We start from the raw sequence: 23439 nt of genomic DNA, 5'->3' as shown, positions 1-23439 counted from the left end.
ACCTCGTTTCCTAAGGAAATGAGGCATACAGCATCCCACCACCCACCCACCTGGACCCAGTCCTCTCCTAACAATGTGTGAATGCCTTGCAAGTGGGCTTGAAAGGGGAAAGACATCTCAAACATTACTCTTCGTCATGAAAATTGTGGTCAGTGCAAGAAAACACTCCATGTTGGTGTCTGTGCTAGCAGGTAGGTTGAGTCTCTATCCATGCTGAGGCAGCCCATGGCCAGTCACTTCCCCTGCCTGGGAAGTGCCAGCAGGACCAAAGGAGTTGGGCAGCAGGTTTGCTGCTGGGGCTGAGCTTTGGGATGGGCAGCACAGGGCAAAACCAGAGGAAATCACTTCTGCTCACAATTTGTTTTCTGTGGGAGCATAAATTCTGGGAACCTCATTTTGCACTAATTCTCCCCAGTGTAATGTCAGTGCAGGCACCCTCCTGATTTTGGTGAAATTTTTTGAGAAGCTGGTTTACTTTCTGGGAGCAGGACAAAGTTCAGCTGAAAGTTGGCTGCTGTGCTTTTGGACCTGCAGTGTTGCAGGCCCCTGCTGTGCCTCCAAAAGAGCACTTCTCTCTCCTGCTTCCCTACCTTCATCCACTCCCACACCGACTGTTCTTGGAGCTGGCAGCGCATTAATAAAAAAATGTAAGTTTTATGGGACAAAGTAAATAAGGCAATTCATATATCATTCCTAAGACACACAGAAAGGAGGCAGAGAAAAATAACCATCCGATATTTTATATGAGAATATTTCCATGAGTCAGCTCATTTTCAGGTTTCTGGGCTTTCAGCTGCAAGCTCTGCTGTGTTGGCTTATCTTCTACTTGAGGCCTGGCATGTGCCAGAAGTAGCTTATAATTGGCTCTGTTTCCCCTTTGTAAATGGTAATAATAGAGCCTTTATCAGCAGAGAATGGCTAAAAATTTGGATGTCTTTAATTTCATCACAACTCGTAATTTTTTTCAGACCTAATGTTACACAAATAGATCTTGGAGCCCCTTGTTCCGGTTGCAGGGCTGACAACAGAGGGGTTGATTTTTGTGGGTGGGATATTGAACTGCCCTTCAAATGTTCCCTAAGCAGTGGCCATAGAGCTGAATTTATCCTTTAACCCTTAGGCCATGGATTTCATTAACCCCTTGGCTTATGAAAAACCACAGTTGTTGTGGCTAACCTTGGCTGAGGAAGGCTGATGCATTTCTGCTGGCAGCCGTTTTGTTTATTGCAGGGCAAAAATGAAAGGTATTTTTAAGGTATTTTAATTCATTTGAGGTTTTCAATGAACTCACCTCAGCCTTCGACACTCCTCCTGAGATTGTTTCTTGTGGATTTCAAAATGGCTAAATTTAACTGGGGGGAAAAAAAAATGTAGCTCATTCAGTATGATTTCCAAAGACAACTATGCAAGCTTTTCAGAGAATGAATTTTAAATTTGTACAGGGCAGAAGAATTTGGTTGATCACAGACACAGGAGGGATGTTGCAAGATTTATTTGGCCAATCACAATTTGAATTTTGAATAAATTCTGTCAAGCTGTTAAAAAAAAAAGTATGGAAATACATCACTTCACGCATTCAAATCACAAATATGTTTGAGAAGAACTGCAATCTGCTCTGAGATATCCTGTGAATAGAAAATATTTCACATGTGTTTAATATATTCTTTTTGGGGAATTAATTGTCCACCAACACTGACAAGCATGGGGGATGGACGAGTGGAATGGGAGCGATTTGCAGTTCTTAGTTGGAATTAGTGGCATGACTATATTATAACAATCATAATTAAGCTTTGTACTTGAACAGTGCCTTTCCTTGGGGAATCTCAAGGCACTCTGTCAAATTTATGGGGAAATCCCAGGGAAATAAGTGATTTCCCTACAGATCTGCAAAAAATCAGTGTCGGAACTGTGAGCAGACCCCAAGTCTCCAGGTCCTGGACACTGGCTCTGGCTCGCAGCAGGAGCTGCCTGATACCTCCATCACAGCCTGGTCAGGACTCAGGGGCTCTGAGCTCGTTGGTGTTCAGTAGCACAGCTCCTGGGGTGCAGGTGGATGTTGGGACCAGTGGTGGAGGCTCCACCTCTTGTGGGACTGCACAGGGGAGCAGGAATGCGGGCTGGGGGAGGTGGGAAGGTGATGACAAGGACAGGCCATGTACACCAGACAGCCCTTTCAGCAGCACCCTGAGCCTAAATGAGCTGAAAATAGCAGTAGAAAAATGCACTTCCATGCTCTGTAAGCTCAGGGAAGTCCTGACTCCTCCATGCCTCAGTTACCCACCTTTACAGCTAATATTGGACTTATGGTGGTGGATTTTTTATGGCAAAATAAAATGAAAAATCGGGACATCTTATGTAGGGATGCAGTTCTTGCAGCATCATTTGAAGATTTTTTTTATTAAGGCTGAAGTCCTTAACAGAAAAATATGCTTTATTTTATCTCAAAATTCAGTGTTTCTGCAAGAAATATGGAGGGAAATTATTTATGTGTCATGAAGAAGACACTGATGAGATGATCACAGATGATCTGTTCTGTTTAAAATCCCTCAGGTTAAAAATCTGTAAAACTTAATGTTCCTAATGTGCTTTGAGACCTTCAGAGGCAAGGTCCCTTTGGATTCAGGAGGATGAATTAGACTCCTCGAGTAAGTTGTTTTGAATTGTGTGCATAAGACAAGGAGCATTTTATGTTATGGGTTTGTTTGCTCCCTTGGCTGGTTTCACCAGTTTGTGCAGACTGGTGAAAAACCAAACAAATCCACTTGACTCCATAAGACAGAGCAGAGCCAACAGTAAGTTTTTCATCTAAGTGCCTGCAGAGGATGACAAAGTGTTTAAAAGACAACTGGACTTATGTTATTGAGAACGTTTAAAGTAAGCAATAAAACCTTTAAACATTGATTTGGTGTTCTACTGGAAGCAATAGATTGAAAAATACTGGTTAGATGCTGAAAAGCACAGCTCCAGTGAAAATCCTCATATTTACTCTGAATAAATTCTCTCCCTCCTGGGAGCAGGCTGAGTGTGGAAGGGAACAGGGTTATCAGCCTCTGTTGTTAAGTCCAGGTTGTGCATTTGGCTTGATGATGGGCAAAAGGATGATTTTGGGTCCCTGTGAAGGAGCCTGTCAAGAAGTAATGGGCAGTGCTCATCTGAATGGGAGCATGTGGTGTTTTAGAGGGAACTGTGTTGTTGCTGCCATGCAGAAAAATCCCTTCCCTCTGCCCTGGGACCAGGGGTCCTGGCAGTGGCATCACGGGGGATCATCGCTCACCCGTGACACTGTTGGCATCTCCACAAGCCTTGGGTCAGAGGACCAAGGGTATCCCACCATAACTGGGACAGTTGGCAATCCTCGTTCTTGTACAGACTGTGTGAAATGCACACCATTCCCCAGAGCTTACAGGCACAGTTACAAACGAAGCAAAGATGGCAGGAATGACATTCCCTTGCTAATTATAGTGTGGCCCCATCTGTATATTTGGTGTTATGTCACCAACTCCGGCCTGTTTTTTTCTAGCAAGGAAATACTGCTGTAGGTCGAAGCTCAGTACAAAAGGCTCCAGACCTCTAGTGATGTTATTTACTTGTTTAAGTGGGGTGAAACTCTATTTTTAAGGGCTATTGGTTAGAAATCTGAGAGTGTGTTGGCTAAAGTGCTTTCTGGGTAACAAAAGTCCGTTTTTGAAACACTCAGGTGTGGATAAACAGAGTACAGTGGCTCCACATTTCATTGAACCCCACTGGCTCCATCAGCACCTTGTGCATGCCTGTGAAGTTGTGAGCTCAGACCCAGCCCTCCTGCATGGAAAAGGTGGGAGAGCAGCCATCTTCCTGGACATTGATGCTCCTCCTGTCTGCAGACTTTTTGCTGTAGTGGATAGTCTGTGAAGAGTTTGGGCTGTAGGACATGTGCATTACCCTCCAGCAACTCCCCCAGAAAGATACAAGGATAGAAACCATCCTTCTGCATCTCCCCGTGAGGTGTTTCCCTTCAATCTTCTTAAGGATCTTGTGCATCCTCCTTGGGGATTGGATAAAGTCCTGGAGTCCACATCCCTGTTCCTGCTGGTGGAGTTTCCTGGCTCCTGCTTATAAAATGGTTGTGCTTTAAGACCTTAAATTTGCTCATGTGAGGTGCCATTTGTCTTTCTGGAGGAGCCCATGGGCTGCTTTGTTCTTGCACGTAGAACTTGTGAGCAGTATTGGTGAGCCTCATGCTAAATCATATAGAACTGAGATTTTTAATTAGGATAAAGATGGGAGCTTCCAAATCTCATGTGATTAGAGGGTTCTCATAACTTTTACATTTATTATATAGTCCAATTAGCATATTTCTTACTTTAATGTCTCTATTGCCCTGTTCAATGTTGAAAATCCAAAAATAAGAGCACTTTGCTAAAACCTGAAACCCATGAAGTGAAATTGTCCAGAAACAGAAATAAAAATGGGCAGTCCTAATTTAATTAAAAACCATGATGAAACATGGGCAAAAGAAGAAAACACTGTAAATAATAACAAGGCAACTTAAGTCTGAAAACCATCCACCTCACTAGTTGTAACAAAGGTAAAAGGTCTTTAAAAAAGAGTTATGTAAGGTTTTAAGCCATCCCAAATGCAGGATTGTGTGAGGTGATGCAAAGACACATCTCAGGGTTTGCACCTGGATCTGTCCCCTGAGCTTAAAGCCCCTCTCTGCCCAGTGGTGGGCTGATGCATCCCAAGGGTGCTCAGCAGAGCTCATGTGCAGGAGGGAAAGCAGTCATCAAACAGCTTTATGGGTGAGGAGCTGACACACGAAGGCCGCTGTGTCTCTGAAAGTCAAGGAGAATTTGTACCAGCAGAAATAGGCTCTGGTTTCTTGTTATGCAGGAAGCCGTTGGTGGAGCAGGAATTTAACAAGTTCACAACTTAACAAGTCCCAGCCTAGTGTCTGGACTACCAGAATAGATTTTTTTCTCAAATTCCCCCAATCGCTCAATGCTTTTGTCAAATTTCTGTCTCTGTAGCCAGTGTCAGCCTCAGCTTAACAATGAAGGTAGTCCCAGAAAACTTCTCACAAATAGGCAACCTATGCTCCCTGTTATGAAAGCAACCTCCTACTGTCTTGTATGTTAATTTTGTTCTTGTGGGGTGCTGTAGAGGTTGAATCTTCTCTGCCTTGCCTGGTGATTTTCATTGCTTTCATTTTTTTAGGAACTTCAAGTTTCTGAAAGGCTTAGTGAGAGCTATAAAGTCTCCACCTCTTTCTTGGCCCTGTAACCCGTGAGCAGTTCAGCTGAGGCTAGGGGATTTGTGCATAATGATTTGGGAGAGTTGTGTGTATAAATAGTAAGGAATTTGAGATGTTTTTCCCCTCTGTAATTCAACACTCAATAGCTTCCCCTTCCACCCTGCACATAAGGTGCTGTACCAAAACCACGGAAAGAATTTGTGGAGCTTCAGATTAAGGAAGTTCATGAGCTAGCCAGCTTTTCTCCTGCTTGCTCTTTTTAAAAATCTGATAGTATCATCTCCTCTGGGGAATAGCATGGCCAGAGGACCTTACAGGTTTTCACCAGATCCTCACACCAGGAGCATTTGCCCCAAGGCAGAGGTGGTTGGGGCATCCTTCTAATCTCCTCTTACACACAGTGTGGAAAGGGCAGTAGCCTGGAATAAGTGTTCATCCTGGACTTTTTCCTTTCTTTTTCCTTCTTTGGCTTTCTGATAGCATTTATTGCTGAGAACATGTTCAATCTGCTCTAAGCTCCAGCCTCAGCCTTCCTTTGCCTTTCACATCTCACGGGTATACGAGGGCACAGTATTGGGTTGCAGCACACAGAATAACAGAATCATTTAGGTTAGAAAAGACCTCTAAGATCATTGAGTCCAACCAGCTCAGATGACCATGGTCATCTTGGTCCCAGCTCTGTGATGATACTCCCAGCAGCCTGGAGTCAAGCTCCAGGATAGACATTCCTGAGTTCAGAGGTTGCCATTGCATCTGGCAGTGCTCAGAGCTGGGGAACACCTGGCCCAGGCATCTCTGTAGTGGCAGGTGTGCTTTTAAGTGCCCCTCCGGTTCCTTTAATCTTCATCGTTATCTTTTTCTTAATTTCTTCTGAGCTTTAAAACCCTGCACACAAAATGCAATGTAAGCCTTAAAATACCCTCATTTACTCTAACGAAAATGTCGGGTCTCAGCTCTCTTTGTGCAAAATCTCTGTAGCCCCTGTGATTCCAGACCAGAGGTAAATCTCTGCTCTGCACATCATCCCCAAATCCTGATGGAAAACCCCTCGTGTAGCTCTGCAGTTCCTCTGACTTGGGCACAGATGATGGACGATTACAGGATATATTAATATACATTCATTGCCAGGCGTTTGATGTATAGTTTAATTTGTGAATCTTGACTTCATTTTGCACCATGATATTTGAGTGTGCAGATTTACAAATCAGGCCCCAGCAATACTGTTTAAAGAACCCTCAATGCTTTTGGTAAAAACCTGAGTAAGTATTTCTTATATTTAGAGGCAATTCTGCTTATTGTCTGTTCATACCATAAGCTTTTCACTGACCTAGATTTTGCTATTCCATTTTCCATTTGCTGTCCCACAATACATTTGCATGGAAAGAAAGTCTTTTGTCTTTTAGTGTTCTCTTGCACTTGCTATTTCATCCACCAGCCAAAAGCACACTTGCTGGCCTGTGAGGGTGTGAACAGCTTCACTGGAAATGGGTATGGCTGTGGATCCTGGTTTCAAACTAGAAGTTTAAAGCTATTGGAGCTTTTAGCTTTGTAGAATCCTTGGGCTGAAGAGTCCTGGAGGACCAGCCAGCAACTGAAGAGCATGCAAAGAGGAAAAGTTTGCATACTTTCCAGGAGTAGAAATTTATAGAAAGAAAACGAAAGTGGACAGTCAGAAACTGGCCTCCTTTCAGTCGAAGGAAGCAGTCCTCTCCCTGAATGCATATTACAACTATAGCTAAAGACACAAAATTACATCTTAGTTTTAATTCTGCTTTCAGTTTTAACATGTCATTAAAGAGATACCTGTATTGACAGGAAGAGTTGTAATGCTTTTGGGGAGTTGTTATTATCATATTACACGATGGTGGTGTTTATTGCGGTGGTGCCTTAGGGCCGAATTTACAAATGCCGCGTACGGATTACATGGGTATTATGCTGCGCATAAACATTTTACTGCATGTTCATGTTGAAATCCTATGAACTGGACAATGTAAACAAATTAACATTATCAGGGAAAACCTGTTTTTTAAGTCAACTTTCCCTGCAGACTATGCTCGGCCAAAGGATACTTGTTCTAGCTCTCACATTTGAATCTCAACCATGTTCCAAAATGTTTTTACTAGCACATGTTAACCAAAACCTCTTCCTTTTTGTGAAAGGAAAAAAAAGCATGCATGTTTAAGAACGCATTTGATCCAACTAGCTAGTATATTTTTAAACACAACTGTGTTATGTTTAACAATGTGTTAGCATATGTCAATTAACTTGTTTCCGCAGAGTGCTGACAGAAGTGCCCCCGCTGCTGCCAGCCCTGAGGGGCCCCAAACTCAGCCAAATCAGCAAAAGGGAGGTTGTGCCCACACCCCCAGCCCACCAAAATTTGGCACCAGCTGTTCATGGGCAGTATTAGGGTGCTGGACATGAGCACAGTGGGTTTGAAGACATGCTTCCTTCTGGTGGCTGTGCTCTGGGGTAACTCCTATGGCTGGGGGGGTGCACCAGGGCTCATCTGTCAGCACCCCAAGTGATGTCTCCTCTGAGCACGCACGTGAGCTCAGATGCTTTCTCTGCACACAACGCCCTTCCAGACAGAATAAATAGAGACTTTTTCTCACACTGTCAGGAGATCACACTCCTTCCCTGTGCCATATATAGATGAGATGGAGGAGAAAAGATGCACGTGAGCCTAAATATCCCCAGTGCCCAGACCAGGTGATGAGGATGGCTGTGCATGTCTGTGAGGCTTTGTGTACCAAGTCATGTCCATGAGCATGCAGGTTGCTCACCTCTCCGCTGCTCCAGACCACACTGGCCATTGCAGAGGGTACACTTTTATCCACTGTAGGAAACAGCAGAGGGCTTTTTGTCCAGAGGCTGGCATATGCTGCTGGATAAAGCCCTGGGAGTATATAAACTATCCAATCTTTTCCTGGCAGGACCTTCTGCATCCAGCCATAAAATTGTGCATGATGAGAAGTAAGCAGAATTGAAAGCAGACAAGTCAGGTCTCAGCAGCAATGGGCCACAGGGATGCACACTGCTTTCCCACAGGATGTAGGAATGCCTGTCCATGCATAGCAGCTGCAGACACCCAGGCGGGTGTTTGGCAGGGGCTCATCTGTTACTACCCATGCAGAGGGTGTGGGAAGGATAAATATGTGGGTGTGCAGCTGGCAGAGGAGGTGGCTCAGGGTCTGCATCCTTGTGCCCTGCTGCTCTGGGCTGCATGGCATACCCGTGTCCCAGCCAGACTCTGTATGTGGGAGCGGCTCCCAAACATGCAGACCTGGCTTATGGTCCTTATGTTCCTTATGCTCATCACGGAATTTGGGCAACCTTCATTTCTCATTTCATGATAAGTAAATGCATGAATGACTCCCACATTTCTGGTACAGTGTTAACGGGATTGGTAGAAATACTTGGAATAGCCAGAGTCCAAAAATAGGTCTCTTGTCCTGCCAACATCTTGCACTTGTCCTTAACTTTCCTGCCCTGGGAAGCAACTCCTGGCACCCCGCAGGGCAGGAGAGTTTTTCCATTCACTTCAGCCGGTGCGGGATTTCATTCTTCCTTGTAGACCCATGGATTTTAAAGGAACTGTCCATAGGGTACAGCTGAGTTCTTTGCAGGGTTGAAGTGCTTTATATTTTTAGCATTGACATGATGGTCATGAGGGAAAAGCATGTTTTTCCGTGCTCAAAAGGCACGGTGAGACGTGCTGCTCTGCTAGAGCTGCTTGAGGTCAAGTTGTTTCTGGCCCTGGACCATTTCTTTGGGGTGCTGCACCTTCCTGCCATGCAGTTTGGCTGCCATAATTGGTGCTGTGGAGTTGACCTACACCAGCGAAAACATGTTTTTGGAAGTGGGGTTTTATAAATAGACCATGTGGACAAAGGGTGTCTGCTCCAGGGTGGTTATGGGGCTGGGGAGAGGAGCTTGGGGCAGGAGATGGAACCCAACAGCTCCCAGTGAAGCAACACAGCCCTCTTTGCAAAACAGGGACTGTGGTGCCAGCAGAGCCTGCAGCAAACCCTCGGCAAAGGGAAGGATGGAGAGGCCACAACCCCGGGTGTGGGTGCTTGACTATTTTCTCCCTGTGAGACTGGCTCCCAGGCCTTTGCTCATGCAAACCCTGACAGATCCCATCTAAATGAGTAGTTGGAAATTATGTGCTCCCTCCCTGGTTTGGGCTGGTGCTGAATTTCATCTGCTGGTCTCAGGGATTAGGTTTTGCTACTGAATGCAATTAAAAGCATCAGAACTTGGCACTGTGGGATCTTGCCCAGTGCTGGTAGTCAGGGTGATTGACACTGGATCCTTTGATTTCTCCAGAGACACCATAATATTTTAAACTTATTATTAATTACAAGTGTATTAATCTCTGAATAGTATTCACAGCATTTCAAAATATAATTTTATCCTATCTGGCCCTCTGGGGAAAAAAAAGCAGTTTTGGATGAACTGAACAACTTTATAGACACTGTGCTTTATAACCAGATAGATTTTCCCTGGTTAGTTCCATTTCTATCTAATATTGGTAGAAGATTAAAGATACTGAATCAATGGCTGTAAAAGCTTACATTAAAAATTTGCAGTAAATGAGAAGGGGAAAATTTCATTAGAAACATAAATTGTAGCAACTGGAATGCCTGCAACATATTTTTAGTATTCTATTGACAGTCATACTTGAAAACATTTTTTTTCCAAATGTTTTCTTTTCTTGGATTAAAAAGAGAAGAAAATGACCTCTAATATTTTGAAATATAGAACTAATTACAGTAGGGAGTGATTCTGATCCCACTGAAGTCAACTGCCGCATTCTTTATGACATTGCAGGATAGTGCCTCTATTAAGAAATAATAAGGAAATGAGATACTTTAAAGAGAGGGGTTTAAAATGAACTGGTTCTGTTGGCCTCTTTTGTAAAAATACCTTAGAGCCACTTTTATCAAGTCAAAAGGTTCATTGAAAAGAGAGAAATTAAAAGATGCTGCTCGTGGAGCCTGGCAAAACATGAAGTTCGCAACAAATATCTCTCCAATCCAATTATAAAATTCAAATCAAGGAGAAAAACATTATGAAATATAATGAAAGTTTTCTTTCTACTGAAAAAGTCTACTTGGAGGTGTCCAGACCTAAGGGAATTTCCAAGTCAGCATTAAAGTGGGGAAAAAATGTAATGTAAATGGGAGTGAAATAATCAAAATTTTCTGGTGGAAATAAGTGCAGTTGTTTGATGTAATTTTGACACACAGCATAATTTCAGCATCAACGCTGAAGTTTAAAGGATTGGTGTGTCTTCATGAGATTTCTGTACAGAAAAGCTGTTCAATGGGAAAATTTAAATCAGACTTCAATATGCACATTGGGCCCCCCATGAGAGAGAGCCCTGAATTATACAGATGCAAATAGAAAAATAGAGATGACCCTTTTTCAGTAATTTCTGGGCACCTTTTCCACTTGAAAATCCAGCATGATTATGGCATATAAATCACAAGAAATGCAATGTGTAATCATTTTTGTTCTCACAAAATCAAACTTTGTTTTATGCCTCTAACACCAGCTCAGCCACCTAAAGCTGCACACCGTTTTCCACAGTGAGCTATACCAGGTTCCTGTCACCGTGTTTGTTGCAGATGTAATTTTTAATATCATGGGGATGTATTCCAAACAATTAAAACAATTAAAGCAGAGCATGTCTTCAGCATTTTTCTCAATCTTGTAGCCTCTGTGAAATATATTTGTAATTTTGGGTTCATTTCCAAATGGAGACAGATTCACACACCCTCACAGCCAAACTCAGCACAAGAACTAACAATTAAATGAAGCCCAAGATCCAGTCCAAAGCAAGCATATACTCAATTTAATTTTTAAATAGCTTAATTAATAGTTTCAGTTAAAGCAAAGAAGTGAAAATGGGTCAAACTATGTAAACATTGGTTAGAAAAACACACTGTCCAGCCAAAGCATTGTAGAAGTGCTCTTAAGAAGAATAGTCTTTAAATTTAATTTAAACATGGTTTTCCAACTTAGGTAAAAGCCCAGTTCAGACAAGGCCTGAGCCACTTTTTATGCCACAAGGAATTGCCAAGGTATGCTGAGAGTTTATTCAGTCTTTGCTTGTTCTGAGGCTGTGTTTCACTCTGCAGTCATCATTTTCTCCTTGCTGTCAGCATGTTGTTTCCTCTCGGCAGCTCAGAACTCACCGAGAGCCTCTGTGTGTGTCGAGGCTGCGTTTAATCGCCAATGGGACCTGTACGAAAGCTACAAAACATTGTTCACAAATATTTACTGGAATTTTGAAAGGAATTGGGATAGACTGCTATTGCACTCTGAGTGTTTGCTCTCTGCAAACATTCAGGTTCAAGTTCTTATTGACACGGCTGTGATGGATGGGGTCCCTTACATAACTCTCAAGGCCAGGAGGGTGCTTTTGTGCCGGAGCAGCTGGGGAGTAGGAACAATCCCACGTGCCCTATCTCACCAGTCATCACTCAACAGCAGCCCTCAGACAATGGGAAGATACAATTACTGATTTGTTGGTTGTTACTCGGTTCCGGAGGAGCAAAATTACAAAATTCAAAAAATTTCTCTCAATCCAGAGAGCTACTGTATACAGAGAAAATTATATTGTTTACTAAAAAAAAACCCTAATTGTTTTCAAAATTTTTCTTTGATACTTAAATTTCAGCTTAAGTGACGCAAGGGTAGCATAATTTGAAAGTGGTTAAAAATGTTGTTCTTTTTTGAAATTATGCAGTAGTATTTATATGACTCTCTATGTGTTTGTAGTTTGAAGTTTCTGCTCCAGTGAGGACAGTGAGTTCTTTGCCAATTTGCTGATTTACAGATAACTTCCAGGATCTTAACTTTTTGTTAGAATAACTGAAGGGTTTCCATTTGTTTGTGAGGGATTTTTCTGTCTGTTTTTTGTTTGTTTGTTTGTTTTAACTTTAATCTAATTAGGTTAATACAAAGAAAAAGACTGAAAAAGACTATAAATTATGAGTATTGAGACTGGCTCGGGTGCATTGCTTTAGAAAGCTGTCACTGCCATCCCCTTCATCAGCACCTCTTACTGGTATGATAAACTTTAGCAGTTTGAGCCTAAACTTTGCTTATCACATGAAAATATTCCCCAAATTTTTCTGTTGTGCTTTGATATGTGCAGAGCAGGTCTGAGGCAGCATAAGCTGACAATGTCTGAAGGTATCACTGCTCTTTGCCAGTCGTCCCCTCGGGAGTGTGAAGCCGGGTTTTAGGGAGGTTGGTGGCTCATGGTGGCATTTTGTGGAGTACATGTCTGGCAAGTGAGCAACAAAAACCAGCTAGTTCTACTCACCACCTGCAGAGTATCAGCAAAAGGAGGGAAAACTACCAAAGATCTTTATAATAAAGAACAGTTTTTACTAATTATGTTCAAAATGCAAAAACACAACAGGAGAGAACATTCCTTTCACAAGAAACAAGCAAACAAAGATTTTGGGCTGAAGAACAGCCATGAGCTGGCCTACTCCAGCTTGTCTGGAAAGATGAACATGTTGAAAGCTTCTCTTCTGAGCAAAGGAAAGACATAGGAGAAGTTTTTATAAATTGCAGTTGGGCAATTAATGTTAACCATCAATATCAGAATGGCTTAGATTGCATGATTAACTAGTAAGAGTTTTGAGCTGGCTGGTAATTTTAGATTAAATAGTCAGGCAGCCAGTGACTTGAATATTGATGAATATCCTGTGTTTTATTAATATGCATTCTCTATAAATTAGAGGCTTAGTACACAAAGAAGAATCCTAATGCTCTTGCTATTTTTCATTGCCACAGGTAGAGCTGAATAATTCATAGCAATTAATTTATTTCACTGATTTAGCCTTTTGGGGCGGGGGTGGGGAGGGGGAAGTTGAGCACAAGTAGTCTGCAGGTAATTTTTTGCATGCTTATTTATTATAAATAACTCACTAAACACATTTGAAGACTAATTCTTAGTTGAGGAGAAATTTTTGTATTCTTACATTGGAGAAATTGAGAGGAATATGGGCAGAAGTGCAAGAAAGCCACCAGTAATTGCAAGAACCCAAACGAATTTTAAATTGAAAAAAAAAAAAGCCCAGCTAGTTGCAAATACCACCCAGATAGGGTCAGACTCATGTTGATTTGTATTGATTGGTGCAATGCTGGTTACTCTGCATGTTTCTGCTTCTCATTTGATTGATTGCAATTCTTTGGGATGAAGAGTTTCTTACAAATATTTCTTAGGGTAGAATTTTTTTCTGTGTTTAGTCCTTAGTGCATAGGTGGAATGCTGCCCCTTTTGCAGCCAAGGCAAGTTTTACCAATGATTCTGGAAAATCCAGGAATCCATTTCTGATTCTTGAAAATCCATTTTTTTGTACACATAGAGCAATACCACATTCAACACAGATGACATTTTATATTTGTGCAAAATATCAGAGTATCCAAAGACAGATTTTTAATTTTCTTTTAGGGAGTGGGAGATGATGCTTTAAATACAAGACAAAATGTTGCAGCACAAAGAACATTTGCCAATCCTGCAGCTCAGGGAGGCTGCAGCCCCGTCTCAGTGTCACACTCGTATCCAGAGCAGGTAATATCCAGAAACACATGAGAAGGAGGAGGAGGAGGCTGTGTGATTACTGCCTCTCCCTTTTGCTGGTTCTTAGAACACACTGCACAGCAAGGAGAGTTGCATAGCATGCAATAAATCATTGCCTCATTATGCTCCTTCTGTAGGTTTGTTTAGGGCACCTACTCTAGTACTAGCTCTGGAGGATTATTTGTTCTTCCTAGAAATTCCTCTCAGATACAGACTTCTGTTTTGATTTGCAGAGAAAGAAAAAATCTCTGTGTCTTATTTTTAAAATAATTTCCTTAGTGTACCCAGCAATTTGCATTACAGAGCTGCCTAAGAAAATAATTTCAGTAATGTCTGGACGTGATTTTAATTTGTAGGTGGATGATTTTGTCGAGAAGAGGCACGAGGTTATAAAGGTTTTCATGTTTTTGTGACTTGTCAACATGAAGTATTAGCAAATGAATCACAGGGTCTTCCTCCCCTGTTTTCTTCCTTCCTCCCTTCTTGCCTGCCTTCATTTCTGTTTTCCTTCTCTTCTTACTTGTGTACACAAAAGCTGTTGATCCCTTGTCTACCCAGTTTTTGTTGAATTGTAAAAGAATTCTAAGTCCCTGATTAAAAAACTGTTGTGAGGTCTTCATTCCCTTTTTCTATGTGTCTTTAGTCAGTCTTATTCCACAGCCAATGCAGGACACCAGTCTGATTGATAGAATAAGGGTTTTTGACACTTAGTTTTGATTTAAGCACAGAAACTCTCTTAAAAAAAAGTGTTCATTAGTTGGCCTAATTTACTAGTCAGAAGCAGTATGCTGATTTTGATAAAACAGTATTTATTTAGCATTGCACCAAGTAAATGCTGGAATAACCTACATTGTACCTGCAATGGATTTAAACAGCTAGAGCTGAGACCTCAGAGAGCAGGTGGGTACACTGCAACACGGCTGGGTTTTGCTGCAGTGTGACAATGTGATCTAGGATCTGATCCAGGCTCCTTGGAAATCAATGGAAATTCTACCCTTGACTTTACTGGGCTTTGGATCCTTCTCTAGTTGTGCCAGAGTGGTAATGAAATGACTCCAACATGGGGGAAGAATCTTCCGGCTTTGCAGGTTCAGTGTTTTCTACTGATGGGTTTGTTAATGTAAGGAGTCCTGATTTCAAGTCTGAGTGGTTTTGACACATGCCTTGCTCTGATCCTCCCTCCCATTCACAGTTCCTTGAAATGCAATAGATTTCTGTTTTGTGACCACTGAGAGACATCCCAGATGAACAATAACATTTCAGAAATGATTGTGATGTGAAACTCAAAATCATTGTAAGCTTGCTCAAAATGTGACCTGCCTTCACACAAAAGCTCCCTGAGCTTTCTGAACTTTTCAGGAAAACTGGATGTGTTCATAAAGAAACACAAAACTAAGTCAGTTTTGTGTATTTTGGGGTTTCATTACACATATTTCTGTATCATTGTATCTCAGTCGTGGGTATAATTCTTATTTGATTGTAAACTCTTACAAAGAGCCTAGGAATAGAAGATGTGCTGAGGTCAGGACCAGAAAAGACTTTTTTCAACACCCACTGCAACCTGAGTCCCCCACAAACAATTAGGACTCAGCGAGAATTGTACCCAACTCTTTTTGATGGAAGTGCAGTGATGACCTTCTAGATTGATTAAAGATGTGACATTGATTGACTTTGAAGAGAGCCACTTCCACCCTTCTTCTGCCAAAAAGGCAGTGGCTGCAATGTGAAGCCTCAAGAATGGGGCATTGCTCTTCCAAGTACATGGAAGACATCCAAGGGTACCAGTATAATGCAGATAATGGGATAGGGTTTCTCCCCTTCTCTCCCTCAAATACCATAGAGCTAGTTTTTTTAAGCTATCCAGAGGCCTTAGTAGACTTTTCTCTGAGAGCTACTTAAAAGACAAAATAGCTGAGGAAATGAGCTCTTTTTATAGGTTATGTAGGATGTTCAGTGGTTGAGAATGTCAAAAAGGATCAGTGATGTTGACTCTGCAGGAACTTTTAATGGTGATGGGGCTATGACGGGTGTGAACAGCACAGTGGAAGGTATAGTGTGGTGGGGGAAAGTGCTTTATTCCCCTGGCAAACTCACCCCTGATGATTTTACATGTTGTCATTTTGGGGTGTCAAGTTTGAGAGATTATAAAATAACTCAATTTTTCCAAAGACAGGCAACCTTGAGTTGACACTGAGAAATATTGGCCTCCAAAATTACCATTTTTGTAAATCTAGGCCACTGAACCTGATATGAACTATCAGAAACCAGAGACAAGGGAGCATTTATGTTGGAGAATGTAGAGTGGCTCGAGAACTACAAATCAAAATAATTCGCCCTTTTATGTGTAAATCTCCTTCTCTTTGATACACAAATTGAAAAGCTGTCTGGTTTCCTTGTAGTTTCTGTAAGCAAGCAACGTGTGACTGTACCCTCTAGAATGCTATTTAAGCGTTATTTAAAGTACAGACCTGTTAAGGTCATGCAAGCTCATCTGTATGCTAAAACTGAACCCACCAAACCTTACACCTAAAACCAGCAAGCAAGGAGGTCTTGAGTTCCACGGTTCCCTCATGACAAGCACACAGTGTGACAAATGGCGAAGCAGCAAAAGATCAAAGTACTTTTTCAGGGGTAACAATAAAATCAGAGACAGAAAGACACCAAGTCCTGGTGCAGGTGTCTGCTCTTCCAAAGCAGCCTTTCTCACATATGACACAGCCAGCCCATCACAAGGGGACACAGGCTGGAGCTGCAAACTGGCTGTAAACAGCATCAGCAAATTTACATCCTGTGTGGTGCATTTCCAATCTGGTAGAAAGACTAGAGAGCGATTGCACGAAGCCCGCACAGAAAGGATTACTGTAACACACTGAATTTACCACGAGTTTATTGAAAAGCAACTGTTCGATGCAAACATGGAAAGACAGTATGATGTCTTTTGCTCATGTTCCAGTCACTTTCCTCTGGCTGAGCACCTCTATCCAGGTCCTGTGGAAGTCAATAGCTGTCTTGCCTTTCAGAAGGATTATACCCCTAAATAGCTTCTTTAGGAAGTGTACTTTGCTTGGTGATAACACTAAGCAGAGGGTGGATGATTAACACCAATTAGGATTATTTACGAGAACCTAGAAGACAATAGGTCCATAAATCCTTGTCTTATCAGTTGTAGTTCCTCCTGAGTAATTCAGTCATCATTGGGCAAACTGTGTGTTTCACTGTTTGTTATGTACAGATCCGACGAATGTTAGCTGAAGTGTGTGGAAATGTTGAAGGTAATTATGACCTAGTAAGATTGCAGCATGTTACAACAAATTGTGATGGTTTTCAACATTTTTATGTTCTAAATCCCCTACAGTTTTCCCTCAGATATATTGAGTGAATTTAAGGCTACTCTTGGGTTATGCTTCAGCTCTGTCTGCAGTTGTGCTTCCATTTGGGGTGGTTTTGCAGTAATCCCTCTCCATTTGCTGGGGATTGGTCCACCTGCAGAACAGCTTCAGTGCACACAGATTCCTTCCAGAGGAGAACCAGTGGGGAGCTCTCCCAAAAAGCAAGAAGGGCTTAGTAGGATATTCAGTATGATCCAAGGGGCAGCTACACACCACAAAGTCCTTCAGGGTGTATGTAACCCTGCTCTGCAAAAGGAAGGATGTCAAACTGCCCAGAGTTCCTGTGCCAGCCTGGAGTAGAGCTCATGCTATAGAGAGGGTCAACTGCTTATGTGACACCCTTTTTGCTGGTGACTGGCAGCTCTTGTGACCTCTACTCCTCTTTCATCCACCAAGGCTCCTTCTGGTTCATTGTCCTTTCTGTTTATTAACTGCCAGGTCTTCTCTAGCTGTTCCACCTTGCTGCTGATCTTTTTTCTTCTATTTTTATCACTTTTTGTGATCCCTTTTCCAATTTCCAACCTTAGTCTCCCAGAAGACCTGGACTCGTGATGCCTGGATGCAGAGGAGATCACACTGCTTATAAATCTGCACCATGAGGAGGCCAAAAGTTTCTGCAGCAGCAGGAGGTAAGCCAGGACTGCTGGTGGGTGTAAGGAACAGAGAGCAATGCCACATGCATTTGAGAAGATGGCAGCGGCACCCCTGAGGATGGAAACTTTGGGTCAGTGTCACGGTTCTGCACGGAAAAGCTGAAGAGATCTTCAGGTGGGAACACACCAACCAGCTGACTGCTTGTGTGGTTTAGTCCATGAACCTCTGGGGTCTGCATGCCAGAGACTGGAAACTCTTGACTTAACCTAAATGTCCTCTTTGTGGACTTCTGATGTGATAGGAATGGCACAAAAAATTCAATATATCTGCTTCGCCATAACGTTTTCAGTCTGCTAACTTTCCCAGGACTACCTTCTGTTCAAATTACTGGAACTTAATTACATGAGGTTTAATTTCAGTTGCTTGGCCAGCTTTAAAAACATGTATTCAAATTTGAACCACAGGGACAGAATTTTGGGAGCCTCTTTGTCCTCTCACTTTGTGTTAGTTTAAATGAAGAAACTGTGTCTGTGAATCTCTGCTTTACTGCACTTATTCCAAGTCAGTCTCACTTCTGAAGAGACTTCTATGACTCTCAGCAGTTTAAGGGGGAGCACAAACAACCCCTTAGTTTATGTTTTTGAAACTGTGCAAACAATAGATATTTGTCTCCTGCTTATGCATTTTCTTGTAAATAAAGTGTATTGAGACCAGAGATGGAGTTTGACTTTACACCACATAAGATTTGTATTGACATTTTACGAGTGTTGTATTATCCCTACATTTCTTGAGTAGATCTTGCAATGTGTAATTATAGCAAAAGAAAAAAGGGGGGGGGGGGGGGGAAGAAGATGGGGAAGGAGAATCAAAGGAGAAACATAGAGAAGGTAAAAGAATATGGATGGGGAGTGGTGGAGTTGGAGCATAACACTGGCTATCAAGGCATTATCTGAGAATTCCTATGATTAGGACTTATCTTTCTGGCTTCACTATTTCATTATAATCTGCTGCTTAGCTGATAAGTAATAAATGGCCTCCAAATTTTATTGCATTTGCTCACTTTCTTTAGATTTTGCATCATTTAGTTCCCCTCTTAAGATCTTATTTCTGTTAAAGCATGAAGACTTCATGTTTCTGCTGGGGTTGACTTATCCTTTGGGTTTTTCAGTGTTGCTATTTAGTTAGGAAGTGTCCCACAGCAATCTGTCACAAAACACTTCCATCTATCACATTGGGAAGATCAAGAATGTATTGCAGCTGATGTGTAAACCCCGATGTATATCTGGAGTTGGACACCCACCTCCAACTCAGCAGATAAAAACCTCTCCACAGAGCCAACAAAAGAGAGCTTTTTTAAACACCCCAACCCACTAGTGGATTATCCCTAACGGGCTGGCAGCGTGCCCCTTCCTTCCTCTGCAGGAATGCTGGCCTGGTTCTGCAGCCCCAGGGTTGGGGGTTTTTGTTGGGTGTTTTTTAGGGTTTTTGTTTGTGTGTTTTACATCTTGCAGAAGAAATAAAGTGTAAGACTGATTTGTAATAGTTGATGGCATTTTTTTCCTCTACAACCTGGGATTGCCTTGTTTACCTTCAGGGAAGCAAGTGTAGTGACCAGCACTCCTCTTTGGGGAGTGATCCTGCCTTGTCAGCGTGGCCGTGCAGGAGAGGGCTCCTTGTAGGGGCTGGCTGTTGTTTCTAGGAGCTCACGGACATACCTTCAAGGGTTGAGGGTTCAGCTTCTTCTGTGTGAGAGAGGAGAGGAAGTGACCTTCACCCAGCTGAGCAGGGAACAACAGGAAACCCTCATGGTCCAAAGCTCCTGCCATTTCCTAGCCCCCAGAATCCGGCGCTCAGGGACCGTTTTGATGAACTGTCAGGGTTTTTGTCAGGGTTTAGCTGCTGCAAATATGTCACCAAAGTATGCTGATGTTTCATGGGGAAGTGGTGTACGCTGATTTAAGTGATGGACTAGCCATTCTTTAATGGATTTGAGAATTCCCAATCAGATTGTACTTAGTTTTATCAAGCAGGAAGCTGGCAGGCTGTGTTTTAATCAACTGATAGCATCGCTTGGCAATTGGCATCCAGCTAGTGAAGAGTGCACTTCTCAAACACCAGCTCACTAAGTTGCAAAAAGTAACAGCCATTCAGATCTCTCACATTTACCTGCTATTTGTTCTGTTTAGCCTGTCTCTTTCCCAAATGGAACCTTCAGCTAGAAGTGCAGAAACATGCATCATGTCAGATCCTCTGCTTCTCTTTCAATGATGTTGTTGTAGGGGGAATGGATGAGGCAAAATACATTCACTTCATCCTCCAGGAAGCTATGCTGAAACCACCTCTTGAATGTAGCATAAAACTCCAGAGCCATGCAAATTCAAGGATTTGATGCTGGCACAAGTTTTTGGAGAGCTCACGTTGTGTAAGTGTAGGAAAACTACAATATGGGGCGACACCAGGTAAGATATGGCCTTTTCCCCTTTGAGTCAGGCCATTCATGACCCATTATCTACCAAAGACATACCCTGTGTTCTGACCTGTGCTGGCAGACAAGAATGTTTCCTTTCCCGATAAAACTCATCAATCTCTTCAATACTTCTGGGAGAGACCAGCTCCTGCAGAGCATCTTCACAGCACAAACCCCCAGGTGCCACAGCTACCTTAAACAATTCCCTACCCAGGATTTATGTTTTGCCACAATTATGGAGCTGTGCAGCCATCTACACCCATGTAGCTGTGCTCAAGCAGAGTGTCAAACCCAAGGAGCTGGTTTGTTGTGCCTAGCTCTTATGTAGTAGTTACTGTACTTAGCAACCCACCTCCAATATAAATATATCTGCTACTCTGAAGAGCAGGCTCTGAAAAGCACCAGAAGGGATCACTCCCCCATAAGAATTTTTTCCAACATTGCAGAGCTGTTAGGACTTTCAGAGAGAAATTCTTCTCCCGGTTAAGCTTCCCAGCCAGAGAGGTCAAGAGCTCAACCCAGACTGGCAAAACTCTGGTACAACTTGCTGCGATAAGCCATGAACCCCCACTTAAAACTGGCTTCTATCTGAGCTGCTCGTGAGCCATGCAGGCATGAAGGGAGATGGAGAGCAGCCATCTGTGGAGTTGGGAGTCATTCATGATGTCTTTGCTTAGGGATCCCACAGCACAATGGTCTGTATAACCATGTTGGTTTAAAATTGGTTTAACATTTTGAGGCCTCAGAAGTGGTTGATGATTTAAAGGACGTAAAATAATCATGCTCCCAAAAAGTACTAAACATGAAAGGACAGAGAGGAATTCAGGATTCATCGTGAAATTGTACTCTTGAAATTGTGTGGCAAATCCTGCGTGAGGGAGGAGCTGTATGTAAGCATGTAAGGGCCAGATCCTGGTTTATCCGAAGAAGCTGAAGACACAATAAGGATTAACAATGAACCCTGTAATTGAAAGGAAAATTTTAATGTCCTTCTTATATATTGAATGCTGACCATTACCTGAAAATCAGAGAAACCAGAAAAGAACCCTATGTCCAATGTCACATCCACTTGAGCATTTCCGCAGACAGTGACACCCACTCCAAGAACTGAAGTTCTTGCCAGAACTATGCCAGAACCACAAAAAGGACAAGTGAAAACAAAGCTGAAAAAAGCCTTCAGTCTTTTCTTTTTCCTCTGGAGTTGATGTATATGATTTCCACGGTGGTGTTTATTGTGTAAGCATTCCTATTTATAAGTTTTACAGATTAAAATAGAAATGTATCTTGCAAAGGTATTCAGTAAGTCAATTTTACAGCAAGTTAATTAATGTATCTAAGCTTTATCACAGAGCATAAATAAGTGGGGAAAATATCCCAGCCAGATGTGTAGAGTCTAATCTTGATTTTCTCACTCTCTGAGTTCATTTATTACAATGTTTGCTCACTTTTATAAAAGCCATGCTGATGGAATCATCTGATTTCTGAGAGCATCTCCAGGGACGGGAGATCACATTACAATATCTCACACTATGTGTCATTCAGGCAGTATCTCCCAAATCATAAAACCTATGGAAAGGGAATGATACTTGAATAGCAGATTTCTCCTCCTTTTCCTTTTTCTGAACATTATTTTTCCAGCCCAATGTACTGTTCCTTATAATGTCTGACCCCATGCAAGCAGTCAGCTCATCTGCATTCTATAGAGAAACAGGCTGTGAAGTACATCTCTCCTTGCTCTACCTCACTGCCTCATTCTGTCTCATGCTGCTTTGCATATATTTGGGGATTTTCCCTTCTGTTCTGGTCTTTCATTTGTATCACCTCTTTATCCATGTTTTGTGCCTATAGGTGCTGCTATATGAGCTGATGAACTGGAGCAGAGAACTGATCCTGCTAACAAAAATCTGAAAAACAAAGCCCAAGTTTCAGATCAATAATTTCCCTGGTCTGAATCATTGTATTTCTGTCCAAAATTCTGTGCTAATATAGGTACTGAGAGACCGGACCTCCCAGCTGCCACTAGTGCCAACTCATGGGCCCATTGCCCTGCCATCTCCCTACTTTTCAGCGGTTTCAGGGGTTTTGGTAAAGACCTCAGGGAAGAGATAAATCATTTTAAAATATTTTATTGATCCATTCATGTCCACACAGTCCAGGGCTTCCATTTTTAAGATTCTTTCCCTATTATCTGGGAAATTTGCTAATCAGCATAGAAACCTGCTAGAAACTTGCTTGAAACACCAGTTTCAGTGGAGCAAAGCACTTGCAGTTTGCCTAAATCTCAATGTGTAAATCAATGGGGTCCTTTGAGTGAAAATAGGTTTTCCAGGAGAAGATCCTGTTGCTCTAGATATTATTTTAACATTCAAATCTAAGGTCAAGACCTCAATCCCAGCTCATTCAGTTGATCACAAAGAGCATATCAATTTTGTTTTGTATTGTACATCCATTCCAGATTACCACTCCCACTGCTTATTTCTTCATGTAAAAGTTTTGCACCAAATTATCTGATCTGATTAATACCAGGTTATTGTGCTTACTAGTGCACATACAGCACAACTTTGCAACAGGAAAGTATTCCGGGCTTTTTAAACACCAAGGAGAGCAGAATAAAAGCACAACATCAGGACTAAATTACTTCTGACAATTTCTCATTTCCATTTATTCAGAAAAGAGTCATAATTGAGACTTAAAGAAAAAAAAAAAGAAAAGCCCTCCATGACTTTAAGTGTAAAATCCATTTTAGTAGCAGGAAGCTGTTATATGGTTAGAGCAGTTATTTTTATTGTCTGTCTGGGTATAGTTTTTAACTGCAGGCACAGAATAAATCAATAGTGTCATAAAGCTACTCTCACCCTCTGCCCTTTCTAAAGGGACATTGTTCAGTGTCTCTGCTGGCTGTGACACAGACTACTGCTTTGATGCACAGAATTATGCCTCTACTAATGTGCTGGGGGAGAGCTCTGTGTGACACATATTTACCTGTATCTCTTTGTCCATATAATCTCAGAGTCATGAGAGTAGAAGCAAATTAAAACAGAGATACACACACAAAAATTCACAGAAGTTCTTCATCAGAAGAGAGGGGGTTATTCTGGTTAATTTCAAGTAAATTATATTTTTAATGAATTTGTCCATTCATAAA

At 42.0% G+C, this 23439-nt stretch overlaps 1 protein-coding gene across 4 annotated transcripts in view; it reads left to right on the top strand.

The window, feature by feature from the left end:
- The window catches only part of MAF (MAF bZIP transcription factor), a 196764-nt gene that overhangs the window by 42762 nt on the left and 130563 nt on the right, over window positions 1-23439 (top strand). The window contains exon 3 of one of the 4 annotated variants that reach the window (XM_071567162.1): window positions 17761-17862. The exons of 2 other annotated variants lie outside the window; for them this stretch is intronic. The gene's annotated coding sequence lies outside the window, so the exon portion shown is untranslated. Of the gene's footprint in view, window positions 1-17760; window positions 18541-23439 lie in introns of those variants that run through there. One more of the 4 variants, XM_071567161.1, reaches the window with a different exon arrangement.

Source organism: Pithys albifrons, chromosome 12 (assembly GCF_047495875.1).
Source record: "Pithys albifrons albifrons isolate INPA30051 chromosome 12, PitAlb_v1, whole genome shotgun sequence".
In the NCBI taxonomy this organism is placed as follows: Eukaryota; Metazoa; Chordata; class Aves; order Passeriformes; family Thamnophilidae; genus Pithys; species Pithys albifrons.
This window is presented reverse-complemented; position numbering and strand designations above follow the sequence as displayed.